The sequence below is a fragment of the Marmota monax genome, unplaced genomic scaffold (assembly GCF_021218885.2).
Source record: "Marmota monax isolate L192 unplaced genomic scaffold, Marmota_monax_Labrador192_F-V1.1 WCK01_AAM20220418_F8-fsc00145, whole genome shotgun sequence".
Lineage (NCBI taxonomy): Eukaryota > Metazoa > Chordata > Mammalia > Rodentia > Sciuridae > Marmota > Marmota monax.
Genome location: NW_026695201.1, coordinates 5,928,147 through 5,940,847, shown reverse-complemented (window position 1 = coordinate 5,940,847; position 12,701 = coordinate 5,928,147). Strand labels below are relative to the sequence as shown.

Genomic DNA, 12,701 nt, shown 5'->3' with positions numbered 1-12,701 from the left:
AAAGAATAACTTTTCAGTGTATAAATCTAACAAACATTACTTCAAGCCAGGTGTTCAGAGTCAATATCAACAATGGTGAGTCATATTGGTAGTATGTGTTCTTGACATGATATGACAAGAATGGCACTTTACTCTGTGTTCTTCCTCCCTAGAGACCATTACCACAGTCTATGCATGAGAAAAACATTAGACAAATCCCAAATGAGGGATATTCTACAAAATTCCTGATGAGTAATCCTCAAAACTGTCAAGGTCATCAAAAGCAAGAAAGTCTGAGAAACTTTTACAGCTAAGGGAGGCTGAGGAGACGAGATTAAATGTAATGTAATGCAATATGTGATATCCTGGATGGAATCCCAGAACAGAGAAAAGACATTAGGAAAAACTGAGGAATTGGAATAAGTTATGGACATTAGTTAACAATAAAGTATCCACATCAAATCACTCATTTTTGACAAATATATTATACTAATATAAGATGTTAATGATGGAGAAAGCTGGATGTGGGGTATACAGGAATTCTGTGTACTATCTTTACAGTGATAAATATATAACTGCTCTCAAATAAAAGGCTTATTTTTTTAAAAATTATCCCCTAAGTAACACTGATATTCAACCATACATTGGATTCACTGTTAGAAATAGAAGGCACAACAAAATTGTAAAGGTTTCAGAAATCCCTTTGAACTGAACTGATTAGGGAAGATTTCATGGAGAAATCAGTAACTGAAGGACAGGTTGGATTATAATGGGGATTAAGTAAAAAAGAAAATGGAATAGATAAGGACAAGTTATGTTTTCAGCCTACAGAATTTTTCTATGATGATTTCTAGACAATAGAATTTGATGACCCACCCAAAGTAGTAAATTAAAAACAAATTTAAAAAGTCAGATATTCAAATGATTTTGTCTGAAAACAATGGTGCCAAAGCAAATGGAACTCAGAAGATGAATGTGGCCCTGGTATGGGGCAGGGAATAAGTGGTCCACAGACCATAAAGACTAATAAACAGGGTTTCATTTCATTGATTTGGATGTAATAAATAGGTGATTCAGTGTGCCTTGCCACTTCCAACAACAGGAATGCTATTTCCATAAATGTGTCCCCAAATATGCCCAGAAAAGAAAATACATAGGCAGGTCTAGTAGACATTGATCTGGGCTATAATCTAGCACTAGCTCAGGACCATGATATAGGATGTTCTTCCATAAAGTCCCAAGCTCATGTAAGTAGTCTTTCAGTTAGTGCTGAGTCTCAGAACTGCCTTGTCTAACCATATTCTTTTGCAGAAGAGTCCTACAATTCTCTACAATTCAGTAAATTAAAACATTAAAAAAGGTATCAGGGAAGAATGGAGAGAGATTGATCAATGGGTACTAAGTTACAGGAAGATAGAAGCAAGAAGCTCTAGTGTGCTATTGCATATTGGCTGATAGGCTACAATAATGTACTGTACATTTCAATAAGCTAGAAAAAAAGAATTTTGAAGTTTTTCCCCATAAAGAAATGGCAAATGTTTGAGGACATAGAAAAGTTGTCCTATTAATATGTACAATTTTCATGATTTTTTTCTGTGTCAGTTTAATATAAATGAAACAAAAATGAAAAAAATATTTTAAAATGTGAAAAAAGAAAGGTATATATGTAGCAAAGAAAAGAAAATTGAGAAATGTGATAGAGTGAATGAGAGCTGTTCCAAGGTGGCCAGCAAAGTTCTCTCTGGGTATGTGACTGACTCAGAAGTAGTTGAGCAGAACAAAGAAGAGAATAGGAAACCCAGAAAAACTTCATGAATAAATGAGAATTTATTATAGAATAAAAGGGATAATTAAAATCAGTGAAATTTTAGAGGATTTATTAGGCTTTTTAAAAGCAAATAAAGGTACATCAGCCCACACACAAAAACAGAGTCCAAAATGTAAAAATAGTACTACAAAAGTATTTCAATAAAACATGGTAGAATTTGCAATAAACTAAAAATTTTAAAAAGACCTGCATGAATAAGACATTGAATGCAAACTTCATAAATGAAAAGAAGAATAATTTTTCCATCAAAATTTGAAACTTCATTGAGACAAAAAGACATCATAATTTATCATACAAGCAACAAACAACATTAAATATTTGAAATTGTATAACAAAATAGCTTCTTACATAAATGACCTCTATAAATAATTTTAAGAGCCACCAGAAAATGAGCCAAATAAACAAAAAACATTTTTACCAAAGGAGACAATATAATGCAGTAAATACCTAAAAGTGTTCAATCTCCCTAGCAGTCAGAAAAACAACCATTAAAGCATGAATTAAATACCAGTCTTGACCATCAGATTGGCAGTTTCAAGTATAATATCTCACATTATTGAAAATTGTCAATAATGTGGGGAAGTGCATACTTCTATGTTCTGCCACTGGGTATATAGACAATAATTTAAATAAAATGCATAAACATATCATCTATATACACTATTTATTATTGCTTAACCTAGAGAAAGACTCTGTGTACACAATGAGGCATGTACAAAGAAGTGTTTTGTCACTTTTTTAAATAACATAAATGGGGAAAATGCCTATTAATAATAGAATGCTATAAACTACGATATATTCCCACTGTTAAATACTATGGAATAATGAAAAAGAATGGATTAGAGCTGTATGTGGTTTCATGGTTTGACATCCATGACATATTTTAGGTGAACAAGCAGAATGCAAGTTTTATGTAAAATACTTTTTTATGTATTTTTATGAATACACACACACAATTATATGTACTTAGAAGATATGAAAATTAAACACCATGCTGAAAGCAATGGTTCCCTCAGAAATGTAGTTGTGAAATGAACTGCAGCATTTGGCACCGGAGATGGTGAATGGTAATCAGAAGAGATCAGTCTTATTTGTAATGTTTTGATTTTTAACAAGGAAAATGCAATTCTTGTTTAGTATCATTTATATCAGTTTTTCTGACAAAAATAAGAAAGAATTATTCCTGGGAGCAGGCTATCATAATCTCAAGAGTGCTTTCCAAACAACTCTGTATATTGCAGAGTTGAAGGAGGTATTGTGGTGGGGGAACATATACCTTAAGTCATTTGTAGTATGGAGAGGTGGGTATTAATTAATACATCTAGCATGTGGATAGACTGAAAGCATAAAACAGTTGAGATGACTGATTATGTCTTTCTATTTTAGAATGCTTTGCACTTATTAGGTAAATTAAACTGCATTATGTCATTGAGCCTCACAACTGGTAGAGAGGAATTACTATCCCCCTTTTACAAAGTAGGAAAGTAAAATCACTTCATGGCCAAGTGAGGCAGTTTTGCTTGGTCTGGCTGCTGTTTCCTATTCATTGTGCTGACTATAGTTAGCTTCTTCACTATAGAAAAGCCAGACTATGAGTTATTTAAAATCAGGGATCTAGCTTATCTCTATATCAAAATGAGATTAATTTTTATTTGCCCGGGGTCATAAAGCTAGAAAGAGGCCTGGTTAGCATTGATTCCAGTTCCTCTGGCCCTAAGGTCAGTTTTTCTACTTCCACAAAATTTCCAAGGTGGCTCAGAGAGAATATGTACTTTGTAGTAAAGAACTCCCTTTCCTCTTCCATCAAAACCCTCTTCCTTTGCCAAGCTGGATGAACATTCTAAATTGACTCCAAAGGAAGCCATGGCCCAGGACCTCCCATAAACTTTACAAGATCTGATGGAAGATGGTTGACTCTTCACGTTGGGACTGCCCACGCCAGAATCTGGACAGACCATGGGTCAAAGCTGTCAGAACACAAGGAAGTAAAATGGAAGATCAGGCAAAAAAAGTGTGGCAGCCATACCTGGAATTTAGCAGCTCTCCAGGAATGAAAGAAACAACCAAACAAAATGCCTGCAAGATTCAGCTTCTCACAAATTATCTCTGAACTTGGAAGAACTTCCAAAAGCCTCTCTTGGAAATATAATCAGCAAAATGGCAGAATAGAGAAGATCACTTTCCTGGTTGTTCTTTGGAATGAAACTAAGAAAGCAGTCAGGTAGCTTCTCAGCAAGGTGAGAGGGAGAAATTTATTGGGAATAAATTCTGGACACTTAAAGCAGATCTGGGACTCAGGAAGTTGCATACAGCCAAAAGAAGAAGGAAGAGGAGGAGGAGGAGGAGGAGGAGAGGAAGAGGAAGAAGAAGAAGAAGAAGAAGAAGAAGAAGAAGAAGAAGAAGAGGAGGAGGAGGAGGAGGAGGAGGAGGAGGAGGAGGAGGAGAGGAAGAGGAGAGGAAGAGGAAGAAGAAGAAGAGGAGGAGGAGGAGGAGGAGGAGGAGGAGGAGAGGAAGAGGAAGAAGAAGAGGAGGAGGAGGAGGAGGAGGAGAAATCCTTAGTTACACTGCTACTGGTGGCAGCATCTGCTAGTGCAATCCTCCCTGACACACACAAGAAAATAGTGGAGAGATAAGTCAATTAAAGAAAATAAGATTTTTTGGAGACCTAAAACATGTCTGGGTACAGAGAGATCAGAGATCAAATACTCTGCCCAACTAACCTGAAAGGTGTGCTGCACAATATCCTTGTGCGGGAAAGCAGCCACATCTTTCCTGGCTCCTAGGGAGAACAGAGGAAGGAACCATTTGCAGGTGCAGTGCAGAAACCAACAGTTGGGGGGACCCATTCTTGGCAATTGAGCTTGGCCTGAAAATCAGGCCTGGCAAACCCACACCTTACAACATAGAGGTTGCTTAAGTGACCAGGAGAAAATCCAGTATGGAGAGGGTTTTACCCAGGGCAATGCAGGTAGGGAAACCTACCATGCTTCTCCCCAACCCCTCCAGCCCATCCATTTGAAAGATCAGCTGGGACAGATGTGCCTGGCTGGGAATTCTAAAGGAGAGTAGGGATTGATTGAGTTTATAGACGGAACGCCAGAGACCAGAAAACGCAGGGTCCATGAGTGACTGAGGAGTGCAAGGATTGGCACCTCCACCACGTAGTGAAACCCAGGGGAGCTTTCCAGGGGTCAGTCTCCCAGCACCGACCAGAAAATGCTGGGCCTGGGAGGTGTGATGATTTAAAAGGTTCAGACCAATTGCCATTCAACAGAGAACCGGGAACCTACCTATGCTAAAACCCTGCCTCCAGAAGCCCTGACTACAGGATTTCCTCTCACACTCCAGCAACCCCACCTTACACAGCTGAGAAGGGAAGCCAAGAATCTTTTGATATCCAACACAAACAATTCTTGAAGTTTTCACTAAGATCACTTTTTTTTTCTTTTTACTTTTCTCTGTTCAACTGTGACCTAAAAGACACATGGACACTTATAAATAGTCATGCTTCCTTTTACCCATTTCTAGCATTTCCTGAAGACATTTTTTTTTCTTGGATCATTATTTTAAGGACTAGGATGTTTGATTATTATAGTTCAGGTTTTGTTCATGTATTCTTTGATTTATATTTATATTTTTTAATTTTTATTTTATACATATTTTATCTCAGTTATCAGTTTCCCTTGATTCTCTTTTTTTATTAATTTATTTTTATGTGGTGCTGAGGATCAAACCCCATGCCTCACACATGCTAGACAAGCACTCTACCATTGAGCTACACACAGACCATCTTCCTTTAATTTTTTTTAAAGAGAGAGAGAATTTTTTTAATATTCATTTTTTAATTTTTTGGCGGACACATCTTTGTTTGTATGTTGTGCTGAGGATCAATTGAACCCGGGCCACATGCATGCCAGGCGAGCGCGCTACCGCTTGAGCCACATCCCCAGCCCTGTTTCTTTAATTTTAAGACTTTTATTTTCTGTCCTCCTCCCTCATAATCATCACATTCTACATCTCTTCTGTTCTCTCATTGTTCATTACTTAAAATTGTAAACCCTTTTGTAAACTTACTGTTCTTACCATGAGCTATAAGTAATGGTATCATTTCTGTTTATTGTGACAATTAACAATGTAAATGCCATAGCAGGAATTATTTGGTTTAATGCTGTAAATTGTTTGCATTGATTATTATTATTACCTGTTTTCCCCCAAAAGGTGAGGTACTAAACACCTTCAGGGAAATTATAAGTCCACAGGGTAGAAATTCTACTGCTTCAAAACCATACTGTTAGATGGGTAGTCACACCAACAACATAAAAAAGAAAGGAGAAAAAAACACCCCAAACAAACCAACATACTTCAATAACAGAATCCATTGACACTACAGTGGAAGAAATGTCAGAGGAGTTTAGAATGTTCATAGTTAAATTAATCTACAATGTAAAGGATGATGTAAAGGAGTGATATTGGGAGGAAATGCAGGGAGTGAAAGATCACTTCAACAAAGAGCTAGAAATTCTGAAAAAAATCAAACAGAAATCCTTGAAATGAAGAAATCAATAAACCAAATTAAAAATTCATTGGAAAGCATCACTAGCAGACTAGACCACTTAGAAGACAAAGTTTCAGGCAATGAAGACAAAACATATAATCTTGAAAATAAAGTTGACCATGGAGAAGAGATGTTAAGAGACCATGAACAGAACTTCCAAGAAATACAGGATAACATAAAAAGACCAAACTTAAGATTTATCAGGATAGATGGAAGCTCAGAGATACAAACCAAAGGAATGCACAATCATTTCAATGAAATAATATCAGAAAATTTCCTGAACCTAAAAATGAAATGGAAAATCAAAATAGGAGGCATATTGAATCCCAAATATACAAAATTACAATAGACCACACAAAGGCACACTATTATGAAAATGCCTAACATACAGAATAAGAATAGAATTTTAAAAGCTACCAGGAAAAAAAAAATGACAGGTCACATTTAGAGGAAAATGAATCCAGATCTCAGATGATTTCTTAACTCAGACCCTCAAAGCTAGGAGGTCTTGGAATAATATATATCAAGCTCTGAAAGAAAATGGATGCCAACCCAGCAAAATTAAGCTTCAGAACTGAAGATAATATAAAAACCTCTATGATAAAAAAAAGTTAAAAGAATTCACAACTAGAAAGCTGGCACTACAAAACATACTCAATAAAATGTTTCATGAACAAAAAATAAAAAGTAAAAATGAAAAGAAGCAAAGGAAGAAACTACAGTAGAAGAACAGTGAATCAAATGAGAAACTAATTTAATTTTTAAATAAATAAATCAAAATGACAGGAAATGAAAATAATTTCTCAAATAGCATTGAGTGTAGATGATCTAAACTCAAAAACCAAAGAGACAGACTAGCAGATTAGATTAAAAAACAAGACTCCACAATATGCTGTCTCCAACAGACTCACATAATAGGCAAAGACATCCACAGACTGAAGATAAAAGGATGGGGAAACGCATATCATTTACATGGATCTCGTAAAGAAGCAGGGGTTTCTATCCTCAAATGAGATAAATGGACTTCAAGATCAGAAGAGACAAAGAAGGTCATTTCATACTACTTAATGAAATTATACATCAACAAAACATAACATCCTAAATATCTATGCCACAAACAATAGAGCATCTACATACATCAAACAAACCCTTTTCGATTTCAAGAACCAAATAGAACACAACACAATAATTCTGGGTGACTTTACCATGACTCTCTCATCACTGAATAAACCATTCCAAACAAAAACTAAATAAAGAAGCTATAAAACTAAAAACACAATTAATAATTTAGACTAGACAGACATATATAGAAATTTTCACTCACCAATAACTGAATAAACATTTTCTCAGCAACACATGGGTCCTTTTCTAAAATAGATCATATCTTAGGCCACAAAGCAACTCTTAACAAGTACAAAAAAAATAGAGATAATACCTTGCATTCTATCAGAATCATAATGGAATGAAAGTAGAAATTAACAATAAAATAAAAAATAGAAGTGGCTTTAACACCTGAAGACTAAATAATACACTATTAAATAACCAATGGATAGCAGAAGAAATCAGGGATGAAATTTAAAAAATAATACTTAGAGGTAAATAAGAATACCTGCCGGATTTCTGTTCGCGACTAAAAGGCTCAGGGGTCACTCCAGTTAAACTGGGCTAACTGGGCTGCACAAAATAACCACACAAGAGACACAAATACCTTTTTCTTTGGGGTCACTGTGATGGCTCCTCTGACCTTAAGGGTCCGCAGGAAGAGAGAGAGAGAGCACGCGATGACCCCTTTTACTGAGGAGAAGCTATTCAAATGAGGCAAGGGGTCAGGTTTCAGGGGGCTGAGTCTATCTTCATGATGTCCACTGACAGCATGTTGACTGACACCTGGGTAGGCCACACCCAAGGGCACAGTAAGAGAAGGGGACACACACAAGGCACTTCCATGGAAGATTCTATCCTAAACAGGGCAAGGGGTTATATTACAAAGGAACAGGTGACCGTAGCTTCAGCCATGGGGCTGTAGAAGGACACACCCATGCACGAGACACCAACCCTCGAACCCAAGAAGGTTGGGGAAAGCTCTGCCACATTTCTGCGACTGAGCACCTCAGCACTCAGCCGGGGAATGTGACTCAGTCAAGTGCAAGGTTGGTCTCCCACAAATACCATCACAACATATCAAAATCTCTGGGACACCATGAAGGCAGTTCAAAGAGGAAAGTAAACTGCACTGAGCTCATTCATTAAAAGAATAGGAAAGTCACCAAATAATAAATTAACATTACATCTCAAAGCCCTAGAAGAAGAACAAATCAACAAGAAAGCTACAGAATACACGAAACAAATGAAATCAGAGCCAAAATCAATGAAATTGAAACACACAAAAAATAATTTAAAAAAAATAATAATAAACAAAATGAAAACTTGGTTCTTTGAAAAAATAAATAAAATCAATAAACCCTTAACCAAGCTAATAAGAGGAAAGAGAGGAAAAACTCAAATTACTAAAATTTGTGATAAAAAATAAACATCACCACAGGCACTACTAAAATATAGACAATAATCAAAAACTATTTTAAAAATCTATACTCCGAGAAAATAGAAAATATTGAAGACATCAACAAATTTCTAGACTTATGACCTATTTAAATTGAATCAGAAAGACATATAAAATTTAAACAGATCAATTTTAAGCAATGAAATTGAAGATGCCATCAAAAGCCTATGAAGAAAGAACTAGATGGATTTTCAGCCAAGTTCTACCAGATCTTCAAAGAACTAACACTGATTCTCCTCAAATTATTTCATTAAATGGAAAAGGAGGAAAACCTTCCAAACTCATTCTATGAAGCTAGTATCACCCTGATACCAAAAACAGACAAAGACAACTCAAGGAAAGAAAACCTCAAACCAATATTCTCTATGAACATAGATGCAGAAATTCTTAGTAAAACGCTGGCAAATTGCATACAAAAACATATTAATAAGATATTGCACTATGATCAAGTGGGATTCAACGTATGGGATCAAGGCTGGTTCAACATACAGAAATCAATAAACGTAATTGACCATGTTAATAGACTTACAGACAAGAAGCATTCCCTCTAAAAACAGGAACAAGACAGAGATTTCCTCTTTCACCACTTCTAATCAACATAGTACTTGAAACTCTAGCCAGAGCAATTAGACAGAAGACAGAAATTAAAGGGATATGAATGGAAAGAGAAGAACTCAAACTATTCCTATTTGCCAACGACATGATTCTATATTTAGAAGAACCAAAAACCTCCACCAGAAAACTTGTAGAACTCATAAACAAATTCAGCAAAGTAGCAGAATATAAAATTAACATTCATAAATCAATTGCATTCCTATGCACCAATGATGAATCTGCTGAAAGAGAAATTAGAAAAACTATACCATTCATAATAGCCTCAAAAAACAATAAAATAAAGTACCTGGGAACCAATCTAACAAAAAAGGTGAAAGACCTCTACAATGAAAACTATAGAATACTAAAGGTAGAAATTGAAGAAGACCTTAGAAGATGAAAAGATCTCCCGTGTTCCCTGATAGAATTAATATTGTCAAAATGTTCATACTACCAAAGGACTATACAGATTTAATGTAATTCCTATTAAAATTCCAATGACTTTCTTCATAGAAATAGAAAAAGCCGTCGTGAAATTCATTTGAAAAAATAAGAGGCCCAGAATAGCCAAAGCAATCCTTTGTGAGAAAAGTAAAGCTGGAGGCATCACAATACCAGACCTTAAACTATACTACAGAGATACAGTAACAAAAACAGCATGGTATTGGCACTAAAACAGATCTGAAGACCAATGGAAAAGAATAGAATACACACAGAGACAAACTCACATAAATACAGTTATCTCCTACTAGACAAAGGCACCACAAATGTACATTGGTCAAAAGATAGCCTCTTCAACAAATGGTGCTGAGAAAACTGGAAATCCATATGTAGTAGAATGAAGTTGAACCCTAATCTCTTATGCTGCAAAAAAAACTCAAATCAATCAAAGACCTAGGTATTAAACCAGAGACCCAGCACCAACTAGAGGGCCTAACTCTCCATTATGTCAGCTTAGAAACTGACTTCCTCAACAAAACTCCTAAAGCATAAAAGTAAAATCAAGAATCAAGAAGTGAGATGGTAACGATGTAAAGCTTCTTTACAACAAAGCAACAATCAAGAACAAGAAGAGAGAGCCTACCAAATGGGAGAGAATCATTGCCACATGCACCTCAGATAATTAATCTCCAGGATATACCAAGAACTTAAAAATCTTAACACACACACACACACACCCCAAAACATAACCTAATCAGCAAAGGAACTAAACAGGTACTTCTCAGAAGAAGAAATATGATCAGATAACAAATATATCTAGCAATTATAGATATGCAAGTTAAAACTACACTAAGATTCCATCTCACTTCAGTCAGAATGGCAATTATCAAGACTACAAGTAACACCCAGTATGGTGGTGCACACCTGTAATTACAGCATCTCAGGAGGCTAAGGCAGGAGGATTGCGAGTTTTAAGCCAGCCTCCACAACTTACTGAGGCCCTAAGTAAGTCAGCAAGAACCTATCTCTAAAGATATAAAAACATGTGACTCAGTAGCTAAGTGCCCCTCATTCAATATCCAGTACCAAAATAAATAAATAAAAGTAACTATAAATGTTGGTAAGGATGTAGGGAAAAAAAGTACACTCATACATTGCTGGTGGGACTGCAAATTGGTACAACCACTCTGAAAAGCAGTATAGAGATTCCTCAGAAAAGTTGGAATTGAACCACCATTTGACCCCATTTTCCCACTCCCCAGTTTAGACCCAAAGGACTTAAAATCAGCATACTACAGTGACACATCCACATCAATGGTTATAGTACCTCAATTCACAATAGTTAAGCTATAGAACCAACCTAGGTGCACTTCAACAGATGAACAGATAAAAAAAAAAAACATGGTGTATATACACAGTGGAATATTACTCAGTCATAAAGAAGAATGAAATTATGGCATTTTTCTGGTAAATGGATGGAACTGGAGAGTATCATGCTAAGTGAAATAAGTAAATAACCCCAAAAATCAAAGGCTGAATGTTCTCTCTGAATGTTCATGCTAACATACAATAAGGTGGGTAGAATAGAAGTTCATTGGATTAGGCAAGGGGGAATGAAGGGAAGGCAGGGGTGATGGGAATAGGAAAGGCAGTAGAATGAATTGGACAGAACTCTCCTGTGTTCATATATGAATACAACCAGTGAAACTCCACATCATGTACAACTGCAAGAATGCAATCCTAGTTAGAATAAGTCATACTCCATGTGCTTGACATATTATACATACATGGAGTATAACATAAAAAAAAATTAAGTATAACTTATAAAATTTTTTTTAAAAGAAATACAATCAGGGCCACACCATGGTGAAAGTTTGTGTCACCAGCATATCTGCCTAACCCTGTATTGTTCCATGGGGGGCTCTCACTGAAAGGCTCACTCCTGGTCATTCCCAAATATCCTGCAGCTCTAGGTTATATACCTCTGAGATCATGCTCCTCTTTACCAACTGCCTTTAGTAGGTAGAGCAAGGAATCTGGAAGGACAGTGTGGAAATTATTTTTTGAGCCATATGGAGACAGGGTGAGCAGAAAGTTAGGATCTCTTTCATACCTGGTTCACATGTTCAGGAATCTTAGAGTAAGGTCCAGTTCTCTGCACTGGTGATAAAAGCAGCCCTTTAGTAGTCCAAGATATAAGACCTACTGCAATGTCTATTTTTCACTATAGAACTGATAATAAAACATCATTATGACAGATTTGTAAACTTAACTGTGATAGTTAACATTTGGAAAAATAGCTTCATCATTCCTACCCCTGTGACAATATGGAACCCATGGCATCTTTTGTTCTAACAAAATGGAAAGTTTGAGTAGCTCTGTTCTTCCCAAGCCCCCTTAGAATAACCATAACTCACAGATAGCACAGCGCTTTTTCCCCCACGTCTGAATATCAGCAAAACTCTCTTTTGCTCTGAAGCAGAACCAGAGGCATATCCCACTTTAAGAAAAATCTGCATTTACCAAACTCATAAATCATGAAATGTTTACCCACATGACAGAATAGTTCTTTGCAAAAAACGTTCAGTGTTGAACCGGTGATTCTGAATAAGAAATCCCACAGAGTACATGTAAAATAACACTTGGTATGAAAAAATGTTCCATCTACTTACCAAACTCATAAATCATTAAGTGTGTAGCCACATTACAAAATAATTCTCCACTTTACAAAAGGATCCAGTGCT

At 36.1% G+C, this 12,701-nt stretch overlaps 1 protein-coding gene across 9 annotated transcripts in view; it reads right to left on the bottom strand.

Moving 5' to 3' along the window:
* Positions 1-12,701, bottom strand: part of Ddr2 (discoidin domain receptor tyrosine kinase 2) — a 153,774-nt gene that overhangs the window by 53,818 nt on the left and 87,255 nt on the right. The window contains exon 3 of one of the 9 annotated variants that reach the window (XM_046428976.2): positions 4,528-4,586. The exons of the other annotated variants lie outside the window; for them this stretch is intronic. The gene's annotated coding sequence lies outside the window, so the exon portion shown is untranslated. The remainder of the gene's footprint in view (positions 1-4,527; positions 4,587-12,701) is intronic. 9 annotated transcript variants of the gene reach the window in all.